Source organism: Pyxicephalus adspersus, chromosome 1 (genome assembly GCF_032062135.1).
Source record: "Pyxicephalus adspersus chromosome 1, UCB_Pads_2.0, whole genome shotgun sequence".
Classification (NCBI taxonomy): Eukaryota; Metazoa; Chordata; class Amphibia; order Anura; family Pyxicephalidae; genus Pyxicephalus; species Pyxicephalus adspersus.
The window spans coordinates 113,013,662-113,020,197 of NC_092858.1; positions in this window are offsets into that span (position 1 = coordinate 113,013,662).

The following is a 6,536-nucleotide window of genomic DNA, read 5'->3' on the forward strand; positions in this document are numbered from 1 at the left end:
AGCTTGGTTAAAGTTGAGACCACTGCTGAGAAATTTTTGAACTTCCTGTAAAAGTTGATAAAACCCAAAAATCACTGAACTCCTTTTCTGTTAACTGGGGCTGGCCTATTTACTACAGCTGAGACCTTCTCAGGGTCCATGGATATCCCCTTTGTGGAAATAACTAATCCTAGAAAATAAATGTGTACTTTTTCAAATTCACATTTCTCCAGTTTTGCATACAACTGATGGGTACAAAGTCGGCCGAGAACCTTTTTTACATAAATTCTGTGTTCTTCTAGGGAAGAGGAAAAGATTAGGATATCATCCAAATAGACGACTCATACCTGATAGGCTGACGGTATGAGTTCCCTTTTAGCTGTATCCATGCCCATTAGGCTGGTAGGTTTGGACAGGCAAAACTGGTGGAAATAGTCAGATTTTCTTGAAAGAACCCTAGATGGGAGTGCAAGAAGTGTATTTTCAATGACATGCAACAGCCCAGTTTCTGATACAAATCAAGCAGATTCTGAACTCCTTCCCTGTATGTAGGATACCTATTGCTACCCAGAAATTTTTCACAGAGCCACTTAAATGCCTCATAAAAATCTAGCTCCAATGCTGAGAGAAAACCTTCATCCTGCAAACCCGACTTTATCTGTGGATCTATGAACTTAATTTTTGCAGTGCTTATGTTTGTAAATTTTTCAACAAGGTACTGAAAACCATAAATGTTCGCTTTACTCATAGCCTTTACAAGGTTTTTCATCAAGCCTAGCTTCATATGGAGAGGTGTCACAGATATTTTATGCCGATCAGCCAGAGTCAGAAATTGAACACTGCTCCTTCCTGGCTCATAAGTATCTATTGGTTAGCAGAGACGATAGGCATACAGTTCTTTAGCAGGTTTGGCAATCCCAGAGCCACAGAAAACTGAAGAATCTTGTAATTCCTGCTTGCATTCCCATTAACATGCCAATTACCTTTAGATCACTGCAGGTGTTTCATTGGTGTATTTTATACTGGATTGCTAGAAACAATATTTTCATGTTGTTGTGGGGCTCCTTTAGATGAATAGAATAGGTAATTTGTACACTTTGTTTGCTATTTACATTATGCAGTGGGATTGCCTTCAAGTTTCTTTGTGAGGAATCAATAAAGAGATGCCATTCAGAAGGACCGCTAAACACAATTTTGTACATCTTCCTAAAATCTCTGGTAATTGGGCAATGTTGTGCTTTGTCATGAAGAAACCACACACTTAAAAAAAAAACATGATTAATACAATTTCTAGGCATGACAGCAACTTATCTCGGTTAAGTCTTCAGTCTCCGTTAATGATGTCTGTAACATAAAAAAATGCCATTAGATTTTGTAGTACATTTAGGATAATCATACCAAATATCATGAAGTATATAAATGCCTTTAACTTAAAAACTAGATGCCCTAAAGAAAAAACAGATTTGTAATCTGTAAATGTAAAACCCCACATAAAATTATTACTTGATTAAAATGGCCTGTTGACTGTGTTATTAAAAATAAATAAAATCTAAATGCAAAGGTACATTTACCAGACCATATACCAAAAAGGTGGTATTGGGTTTTGCATACCTTTTTTACTCCAATATGCAAGTGAAAAACTGAACAAACATATAGTCATCAACTAGTACTTCACAGTATCTATTTGCAGTCTTGTGCTACTCCAATATCCAGGTTGGGGAATGACCACAAAATAAATTACACAACTGACTCAGCACATTAGCAATAGCAGTTTCATTACATAAAATTTCCCGAAGCTATTGACAAATAATATGTAGAAGCACTCATAACAATAGTCATCCACAAGCAGCATGCATAAAAAAAATCTTTAACAAGCATAATAATTTTCATATCCAAAGAAACAATCTTGGATTATTTTGCTGATAATTTTTTCATGATTTTATTTTAAATTTATTTTAATTTTAAAATAAACATTTCATGACAGAAATATAGGGTATAGCACTTGCTGATCTCTATATGTAATTACTAGTCGACTGGCAGACTAGCTGACCTACCTGCTTCCAATTCCATGCATTACAAATAACCCAAACAAATACACAGGTTATAAAAAAAAAAAAAGTTAGTATTAATCATTTTACTTCTATAACAGTGACTTAAAATAATAAATAAAAAAAAATGACAACTAGGCATTTACAGATATCTACAATGGCAACCACTGTTTCATGACTAATTCCTTTAAATAAAAACTAATTGCATAAAAAAGGAAAGAAGCAATATAGTTTGCTAACATCTGATGCACAAGAAGTTGCTAAAAGAAATAAAAAGCAGTTGTCTGATTAATTGAAAACAGGATACACAAAGGAGACGGAAATTGGGTACGAAAATATAGGACAATAAAAGATAGACAAAGTTGACAGTTCTTATCTTATTCAGAACAGGCAATAGCAAAAAAAAATATATTGAAACACAATACCTCATTGCTAAGCTTTGTTGAATTATTTCAGCAGTAGAAGTTATATATTTCTCTTCTCCTTTTCCTCTTACTTTTACCAGTAGGTACATGAAACACCGCTTAATGCACAGGGATTTTTTACCTAATATAAATGCTCCCACTTCCTTACAGGTTAGCCAGTTTTTTTGTTTCGGGTAAACTTGTTTAACTTGTGTTTTCAGTACTATTGCAAGATACCAATATGTGAGGTAATTAATTCTGTGAAAAAACAGATGTCAATGACCCGCCCTTATTTAAGGAAAGAAGGCAGAAAATATACATGCTGGTTATAGTATATTTCTCTCTGAAAGTCATTTCTCTGAGTAAAGTTCAGACATTGTTCAGCAGAACAGAAGATTTAAAAGGTTGATTGGAGAGGAAAAAACATAAAATTTTCTACGCTTCTTTATAGGCTGCTTAGCTAAAGATTACCAAATTACCATTGGAATGGATAGAAGAATAGCTACAGGAGGATCAATCAAGGTCTAAAATTACCTGTGGGTACTGTTACGATTAGACACCTATGTGAAGCCAAGCTATCGGCAAGAGGCCCCCAGAAAGTCCCAATGTTGAAAAAGCCATATGCAGAAGAGGTTACAGTTGGCCAAAGAACACATTGACTGGCCTAAAGAGCCATGGTGAAACGTTTGGTGGAATGATGAAAGTAAGATTGTTCTTTTTTGGTCTAGGGGGCACAGATGATTTGTTGGCAGTTTCCCCCAAACACTGAATTCAAGCCACAGTATGCTGTGAAGCATGGTGGTGCAAACATCATGACATGGGAATGTTTCACATACTATGGTGTTGAGCCTATTAATGGTAACCGGGGGATCATGGATCAGTTTGAATACATCAAAATACTTCAGGAGGTCATGTTGCCTTATACCAAAAAGGAAATCGCCCTGAAATGGGTGTTACAACAAACTAACCCCAAAAAGATCAGTAAATGAGCAACATGTTTGTTCCAGACCAACAAAATTGGCGTTATGGAGTAGCCAGTCCAATCCCTGGACCATAATCCAATAGAAAACTTGTTTCTGAGGCAAAACCAATAAAAGCAGAAGCATTGTGGAATGTAGTCCAATCATCTTGGGCTGGAATACCTGTTTACTGGTACCAAAAGTTGGTTGACTCATGCAACACAGATGTGCAGAAGTTCTCAGAAACAGCAGTTATGCAATTAAATAGTCAGTTATTCGAGGAGAAGCAAAATCTTGAAACATTTTCAGTTTATACAGTAAATGTTTATAAAGTTTATACAGTAAAGTTTATAAAGGATACACACACTGATATTTTTTGAACAGCCTAATGTTCCATTTTCTTCACTTTCTGTAAAGGAATACCACAAATTTGATACATTTTTAATCATATTTTATTTGAAATAAAAGTTGCAGTTTTCCTAATGCATTTGCATGTATGGAAAATTAAGCTATTATAAGGATTTTGAGCTATATTCACTTTTAAACAAATGTCCATTATTCTGAACACAACTGTAGTTGTTTCTTTTTCAGTGTATTGAAGAACTTTTCCAAAAGATCTGTATCTTTGCCACTGTCATTTGACTTGTTCAAGGACAGGCAGATATTTCCCAATGTGTAATTTTCAGGAACATATCTGCCTATCTTTGGTCAGCTCAGATCAAATGAACTGCATGTGGGTGTTTTTGTTTGCTATAAGCTTGTAAAATATTGCTTTAATAATTGTGTTTTATATTTCTTGAACAACATACTTCTGTGTTGTGGTGTTTTCAAATACTCCAGTTTACATTTACCAGGACCATTCACAAAAATACACCAGTTTTTTTTACATCTACTGGAAACAATTATTCTATGAAGCAATAATGCTTTTTTTGTAGAACTGTTTCACAATGTTCAAATAACAAGTTCCACACTATCCTTCCTCTATTTTTTCCATCATGTGTAGTTTGTCATGCTGATTAAGAACTAAATGATTCTAATTACTGTAATAACCTTTTAGCCATGAGGTTTGCAGACAAAGTACTCCTCTTCCTTCTATCATGCTGCAAGCCTTAGTAAACTAGTGTTGGGTTTGTGTAGGATGCACTTACTATTACTGTATTCTTGGATTAATTTATAATCTTAATACAAAGTTACTATGTTCAAACTGCAACTAGAACTGGCATTCATAAAACAAGTCTTGAACAAAACAGAAACAAATTTAGCAGTTAGCTCAGTGTTATATTAAGCATCTGGAGTAGTGCAGCTACTGAAGCCCCAAATTTATAATACATGTTAGGTTTAGTCTACATGGACCTTTTCCCTATCCTGATGCTTTAAAAGCTCATGTTTGAAATTCCCATGCATTCCAATGGGCTAATCTACACTAGAGTGTTTGCTTAAGGCACGTCTTTGAGTGTTATAGATAACGCTTCTTGCAACATTTTAAAGAATAAAACGCAGGGTTAACGTAGGTTTAAATTTTTTTTTACGTAGTTTTTTTATATATACATTAAACGTAAACACGATAAAAATGCGCCATAGAAGCTTTCAGGAGTTTTCCACCGGTCTAAAGGCAAGCTTTAAAACGCTAGCAAAAGTGCATAAAAATGCATATAAATGTGGTAGGAACTATACAAGCGTTCTTAAAACTGTCTGTGTAGACCCAGCTTTACTGCTGAGGTGTTGCTTGTAACACTAGAAGAACAAGACACTAAAGTGTGCTGTCAGGAGACTATATGATTAGATGTTTAAAATTCTGGTTACTTGATGATATGAGTGAAACCTTAGACTGCTATTTCTGTCACCTGTCATAGTAAAGTAAATTATATTTTTTAATCTGTGTTATTTCACTAGTAATATTTTAAGGGGACGTCTGTATGTTGGATGTCCTTAACCCGGGGACTTCCTGTATCAGTAATACCTTTACTTTGAAAAAATACATTCTTCACAGAAGATGTAAATAGTTTACACAATCTGGGCGCAGGTTCCCTTTAAGTAGAAACGTGATTTGATGGCCCAGTGTTCAGTGCCAGACAAAAATGCAGGGCCTTAGTTTACAGCTTGTATGCATTTTATAATGCATATAAAGAAAATGTCACTAAAGTACCATTATACCAGAGCCTTGTCTACTTCACAGGCTGCTTACAAACGTCCATTCTCAGTAGCTGAGAGCGTTTGTGACCTTTTTCTCCATCTCTGCTGGATTGTGATTAGTGGTCTGTACATTTTTTAGGATTAAAATGTAAGATTTGTAGTCATTAGGATATTTTTGTTTTATAAAAACTATCACAAATCATGGTTGTTGATTAAAGACCTAAAGAATGCAAAAATGAATAATCATTTTCATATGACTGACTAGAACAATTTCTAATTGTTTCTAGTCAATTGTTTTAATTTTTAAAAAGAATAGGAGGAGTAAGGATTTTTTGGGCCAAAGAGATTTGTTATATATGTGTTTTCAAATAGTATAGGTTATAGAAAATTACAACACGTATGTTTTAACAATATATTATATACAGTTCACCTATAAATGCAAAGGTATACATGTTACACAGGTCCCACAGAAATGCCTCTTTCTGGGAACTGTCTGGTGAAAATAAATTGTTGTTAGAGGTATGTGGTGTTAAGAGATTAAGTTGTCCTAAATCCCAACACAGTTCACAGAAATGTACATCAGAAGAAGCATCACATTATACATCAAAGTACATGATTAAAAATCTCAAAAAAGTTTATACAGAGCATGTCTATGCTTGAGTGTGGGAAAGGGTACATAGGTATGTCATTGCAGTACTTTACTGTACAACTTTTTTGCTTTTTCCCAAAAACCTACTTCATTCTAAAGGGATTGGCAAAAAACCAATATTGTAAGGACAAAACAGACTATACAACAATTTCTAAATATACCCATTACTAAAATATAGCCTGCATGTTTGCTTGGGGTTCCTCCCACATCCCAAAAACATGCATGTAAATTGGCTTCCTATTAAAAAGTTAGCTTCGTACTGGGTTCATAATACATTTTTATAATAATATGATAATGTGGCTATGATTGTGAGCCCCTCTGCGGCTATGGACTTTGTAAAATGCTGTGTAAGGTAGTCAGCACT